A 6,875-nucleotide genomic window follows, 5' to 3' on the forward strand; every position below is an offset into this window, starting at 1 on the left:
AAGGCCAGGAAGGAGACTCCAGCAAGCCGGGCATTCTCCTCGAGCAAGGGCGGGCTCCATGCAGCGCTGCCCATGCAGCCAGAGGAACAGTGCCACTTTCACTTACTATTACAACTCAGGGAACGCGTGGCAGAGGCAGGTAGCGGGGAAGCGAGCTGACTACGAGGGGCCAGGGCATCACGCTCCTGACAGAGCAGATTAGGGGCTCTGGAGCCATTTATTAATGTTAGCAGAACAATTGGAAAGAATTTCCAGGGTTTCATTGGCTCGGCAGCAGGACGAGGCCCTGTGCTCCCGGCGAGGCAGACTGCCAAAGAGCTGCCTTGCCCTCAGCACACAGTCATTACCTCCGAGAGCTCACATCCATTGTTATTTGTTATTGTTAATCGGAAGATTTTCTGCCTATTTGCCCTGGGTAATTTGCCCAGCAAGGGGCTGGGCCCAGGAGATTTCCTGCTTGGAGTGCTGCAGCAGGCTATTGCGCCCTCGGCGACACGCTTACTCGCCGGCCAGGCAGCAGGGAGGTCGCTGCTAGCGTAGGCCCTGCTGGGATCCACCACGTGGAAATCGGACACTGTGTTTGAAAACAGCTCCCTAGGCCAGCAAAGACACGGCCTCCGATCTCCCCGTGAGTGACCTGGAAGGCTTTGGAAGCCTGCTAAGGTCCAGGTTAAGGTTCCAGGTGTGCCTGGCAGCCACTGCTTGTGCTGCATGGCTCCTGCAGCGCAATCCTCCCGCGGCACCGTGCCTTGGGGAGTGGCAGGAAACGAATCAGCTACGTTCTGTCCAATCTAGGACCCATCCAGAGCTGCTTACCCAGGTCCCCATGTGCAGGGGGAGAGGTAACGAGCATTTACATTATTATAAAATAAGCGACTATTGGACACGTGTGTAGTTCCCATCTAGCCCTAAGGATGCAGGCTCCAGACTATGTGCTCATGTATGGAAGCAGATATCCTGTTCTTATGGCATAAGAATGAGGCTCACAATCCCTTAGACGTGCGGCAGGACATGATGCTATTGGCCCAGTCTGCAAAAATCTGACTGGTTTTACTTGTCATGATAATAGTGATTATATGTTGCACTTAATCTGTGGCTCGTAAGAGTGAGTAAACAGCCTTATCCCTAATTTACAGGTGGAGAAACTGAGGCAGGGGTGCTGAGTGTCTTACCCAAAGTGACACAGTGAGACATTGGCTTGGATAGGGACAGAGGTCAGCTCTCTTGACTTGGATTCCTTTGCTCTAACCACTAGACATGCTGACTACGGGTAGTGTGTCAGGAAGCTGGATTAATTGAACCATAGAAGACTAAACAGTCCCATTAAGGAAAGTTTCTCACCGTGGCGAGGGGTGACTCAGCCGCACAACAGCCACTGACGTTAATGAAAGGCTCAGAATTAAAGCCCACAAGAAGCGCAGAAAATACCTCCCACCAAGCCTTGCTCCTGGGTTCCCAGTGGGCAAAAGAACCTAGGACAAGGCCTGCCACACTGCAGGGGAGCGGCACTAGCGGGGACAGTACAGACACAGAGCAATCAGCCCCGCCCCAGTGCACAAGGCCATGCCAGATGCCTCACAAGGGGCCCCTTTCATCCCAAATGTTTCTAGGCATATCCGAGAGCGGCAGGGGAGCAAGAGGAGCTCCAAGATCCCTCACTAATTGTTAACCTGCTGCAGTCCCCGGCCCAACGATTAGATCCTCTCCCTCCCAGGCAGTCATCTCGGTCGCACACACGTGGAGAGGAAGGGTCAGTGGGAGCAGCCCTGTCCCCTTGGGCTTCAATTCTTCACCATTAGAACTTCAAAGGCCTCCCAAGACTCCCAGCCAGGCTCCGTCCCTGGAACAACGCCTTTTGCATTGATAATTCAACTCTTTGCCGTGTTTTCCCAACACGTCTGTTCTCTGCCTCTCAGTTACTAACCCACTCAAACAGCAGAGCGGTAGAACTGAGCTCCCCTCCCCGGGCACCCTTGGCAACCAGGCTCCCAACTCCCCCACGCTCTGGGTTCTCCCCACTACTGGATCCAGCGCAGCGCCACGAGTAAACCAGAGCAGAAAGCAAGCATCAGAGTCACGGCCTCTCTATCACTGGCCTTTTTTGAGTCAAGATTGGATTTTTTCTAAAATATCTGCTCTCATTCCAGCAGGAATTATTGTGGGAGCGTTCCAGAGGGTCAGACTGAATGATCACAATGGTCCCTTCTGACCTTGGAAGCTATGGGAAAGGGGCAGGGAATGGGCGCCCCCTGCAGGAGGCAAACCAGAAAGTGGCATGCTTTTCCCAGAGACTGAAGCAGGATTTTCAAGAGACAGGTGTGGCCAGGTATCTATAGCCCACCATTTAATCAGTGAATCAGCAGAGTGGCCAACCCCGCAAGCCTTCAAACACCATGACTCAGGCCTCAAAACGTTTTCAGACTGGCTTAAAAACCATGAGATTGTAAACAATAATAAAATGTTGGGTCTTTTTCTTGGCCTTCTGTTCTCTAGGGGGGGTCACACTTTCAAGCTTTTCTCCACAACAATGAGGCCTAGAAATGTAGCTTCTCTTGAAAAGAAAGATGAAATTCTCACAACTCCAGGATTTAAGAAAAAATCAGATCAAATCCTGAGAAACTCACAATAAAACTGGGAGTGTTGGTATCACTGGAATATGGAGTTTGTCCTGGCCAGGAACAACCCACGAATGGCTCTGGATTGTTTGTTATTCATGATTTTGCAGTGGATCATTTGTCCACATCAGTGACAGCCTCCGGCCCGGTTAGCTAAATCACATGCTATGCTTACTGACCACAATGTCCAAACCTGGATGCCTGAAGTTAATCACCTCCCAAGGAGCACCCCAGGCCACTACTGCCTGCAATAGGAGCTGCAGCTCTGCAGCAACATTGAAAACCTGGCTCTAGCCCTTAGCGGCCATAGCACTCCTGGTGGGAAACATTGGCCTTGGGGGCCTGGAGTTTTATTTTTCACCGGGAGAATAATGAAGGACAAATAAATCATCCCCACCGACTCCAGGCAGCGCTCTGTCCCCCTCTAGTGGCGACTGGGCCATATTTAGAGATGGATGAGCCTGCTACAGGTAGTACTAGAGCTGGCCTTCAAACTCAGACAGCCGAGTCCCCTTCATTTAGCTCCGGAGGGCCTAGGTTTGATTCCTGCTGTCAGAAATCCAGCCAGGGCAAGGCACTACAGATCCTTTCGCTGGCCTGTGAATACGGCTCTTTGCAAATGAGAGGGGCTCCAGTAACTGTAGGTTAGGGGCCACCTGGATGCTGCCCGGCGCATTGCTGGAGCCTGGCAAACAGAACGGGATCAGAACGCTGAATAACACAGCCACAAGGGGCCTGAAAGGAGCATAGAATCATAGACTACCAGGGTTGGAAGGGACCTCAGGAGGTCATCTAGTCCAACCCCCTGCTCAAAGCAGGACCAATCCCAAATAAATCATCCCAGCCAGGGCTTTGTCAAGCCTGACCTTAAAAACCTCTAAGGAAGGAGATTCCACCATCTCCCTAGGGAACCCATTCCAGTGCTTCACCACCCTCCTAGGGAAAAAGTTTTTCCTAATATCCAACCTAAACCTCCCCCACTGCAACTTGAGACCATTACTCCTTGTTCTGTCATCTGGTACCACTGAGAACAGTCTAGATCCATCCTCTTTGGAACCCCCTTTCAGGTAGCTGAAAGCAGCTATCAAATCCCCCCTCATTCTTCTCTTCTGCAGATTAAACAATCCCAGTTCCCTCAGCCTCTCCTCATAAGTCATGTGCTCCAGCCCCCTAATCATTTTTGTTGCCCTTCGGTGGACTCTTTCCAATTTTTCTACATCCTTCTTGTAGTGTGGGGCCCAAAACTGGACACAGTACTCCAGATGAGGCCTCACCAATGTCGCATAGAGGGGAATGATCACGTCCCTTGATCTGCTGGCAATGCCCCTACTTATACAGCCCAAAATGCCGTTAGCCTTCTTGGCAACAAGGGCACACTGTCAACTCATATCCAGCTTCTCATCCACTGTAACCCCTAGGTCCTTTTCTGCTGAACTGCTGCCTAGCCATTCGGTCCCTAGTCTGTAGCAGTACATGGGAGTCTTCCGTCCTAAGTGCAGGACTCTGAACTTGTCCTTGTTGAACCTCATCAGATTTCTTTTGGCCCAATCCTCTAATTTGTCTAGGTCCCTCTTTATCCTAGCCCTACCCTCCAGCGTATCTACCACTCCTCTCAGTTTACTGTGATCTGCAAACTTGCTGAGGGTGCAGTCCACGCCATCCTCCAGATCACTAATGAAGACACCGAACAAAACCGGCCCCAGGACCGACCCTTGGGGCACTCCGCTTGATACCGGCTGCCAACTAGACATGAAGCCATTGATCACTACCTGCCTGAGGGACACCACCTGAGCTGAGCTGCCAGGTGGTGTCCCTGATGATCTAGCCAGCTTTCTATCCACTTTATAGTCCATTCATCCAGCCCATATTTCTTTAACTTGCCAGCAAAATACTGTGGGAGACCGTATCAAAAGCTTTGCTAAAGTCAAGGAATAACATGTCCACTGCTTTCCCCTCATCCACAGAGCCAGTTATCTCCTCATAGAAGGCAATTAGGTTAGTCAGGCATGACTTGCCCAAGGTGAATCCATGCTGACTGTTCCTGATCACCTTCCTCTCCTCTAAGTGCTTCAGCATTGATTCCTGCATGTGGACTCTGGGAGGGGCTTCACCATCATATGCACAAACGTCTTGTCTGATTGCTCCCCCGCTCTCAGGTAGGAGTGCAAGTTCCCCCTATGTCAGGGGCCTGCTCCTTCCCCTGCCCAACTAGCTTGCCAGCGTGCCCCTGGCTGGCGAGTGCGGGAATCTGAAGAAGGGCTACGGTTGTTATACGTTCAGGAGGCTGAGGAGCGGGTGGGAAAACCCAGTGGGGTGGAGCTCCAAGCAGCTCCATGGAACCGCTCAAGGCCTGGGGCGTGATCTGAGGGGAAGGAGCAGGAATCCTCGGGAGCCATGGGAGAGGACAGGCATTGTGGGAGCAGATGGAGCCAGGGAGGGAAGAGTTGGTGAGAGTGCCAGTGAGCAGAGGGGTCGCTGCTGCAATTGCCCCATCAGCAGGGAGAGGACAGGGCTAGTACCAGTGGGATGGGCAGTGCTTTGTATTGGGAGAGCCCAGCACCAGGCCACTGGGAAGAAGGATGGGTGGATGGAGGTAACAGCCCTGCGCTCTGGGAGCATGGCCCTGGGAGAGAGTTATGGGTGTCCAGGCAGGCTCCTGAGGGGAGAGCGGAAGGGAGGAGGCCTGCGTTGGGGATTGATTCTGCTGGGGCAGGAGCCCAGAGAATGAGATCCATGTCTGGCCAAACCCGTAAAGTTGAGCCACAAGAGGGAAAGGTTGAGGCTCGAAGCTGGGGAGGGAAGGGGGCAGGAGAGAGGCTGAGCCGGGGAGGCTGTCGAGACTCCAGTGAGGAAGCGGCTAGCAGGAATGGGGAGTGGATCTCCTCTTCTTCCCCAGGGGAATCTCCTGACCCAGTGCCCGTGAAATATGGGAGCAGAGACTGCCCCGGGGAGGTGCTGATCGGGAGCTGAGCTGCCAAGTGGTGTCCCTATGCTGTGTGAGGGGGATGCTGGCTCCACAAGGCAGAGGGCCAGCAGAGACCCAGCGCACAGGACAACGCCTGGTTGAAAGACAGAGGAGATGAAAGAGCCCTGGGCGCTCTCAGGAGTGGCTCCTTCAAGTGATTATGAAAACTCTTGATAAGCATCATCTGCCACCGAGCTCGCCAGGAGAAAGGCGCTTGGAGCAGCACAGGGCAGCATCTCACGCTAAGAGTTGTGCACTAGCAAGAAGAGAGCTCTCGCTAGTGAGAGCGCAGACGGCTCCTCCCCGGCACTCGGGCTCCCCAATCCCACTGGGTGCAGGGAGAGCATTAGCTTGAAAAATGAGCCTTGTTTTCTTTCTCTCAGCTCCACTGGGATGAGATCCCACTTCTCTCCTTTCTAACAGAGCCAGGCCAACTCTGGGCTGGGAACGGCTCTTTAACAAGATTCAGCTCTGTTCCATTCAGAGACTCTGCAAACCAGCACCATGAGTTACGCATTGTTTGGGTTTTTGATAAAGTTCCGCTGAAAATATTCCAAGCAAATGCTCAGCCCGTTGGCTGCTCCGTGCGCGGCCCTAGATCTGCTTTCTGTCCATCCTTCAGCAGTTCTGACTGCCCCCCTGCACCGTGCTCACGCAGACAATGTTTTCAAAAGGGGCCACAGATTTTGGGTGCCCACGTCAAGACACCAGCCCTGTGTGTCATCGGTCACGCTGAGCACCCCAGCGCCAGCCAAAGTCTGGGAGAACAGTGGGGTCTCAGAACATGGGAAAGTCAAGCCGCAGGTGTCTTGAGAAAAATCAGAAACACCCACATTGGAAACCCCTTTGAAATCAATCCCTTCCCGCCCGGAACGAGATTCATGGGAACAACCGGGGGCATTTTGTAGGTGTGGCTCAGAAGCACTCATCTGAACGTCACCCCTTTGCACAAATACAAATGATAGGTTTGCAAATACGCTGAGCACAAGTGTGGTATTTATCCACTCCAGAGCGTGAGAATAATTTCCACCACAATCTGCTCAGTTCTTCCTCCGATGGCTAGGGGATCTGCTAGATAAGGTGTGACCCCTGGTCCAGGATGGTGGAGTGGCGGGAAGGAGAACACTCCTTGCATGACCTGCACCATCGGGGAGCCTGTTTTACTGGAAAAATCTTTATATTAATAACAAAGTGCAGTTCAGCTTTACTGTCCAGCACCACCTGCTGGCAAGCCTGTCAAATCTCAAGGCTTCTCCTGCAAACCTGCACGTGTGTAAGGTTACTTGAGTAGTGCC

Source organism: Terrapene carolina, unplaced genomic scaffold, assembly GCF_002925995.2.
Source record: "Terrapene carolina triunguis isolate 2854851 unplaced genomic scaffold, T_m_triunguis-2.0 Scaffold714, whole genome shotgun sequence".
Taxonomy (NCBI): Eukaryota; Metazoa; Chordata; order Testudines; family Emydidae; genus Terrapene; species Terrapene triunguis.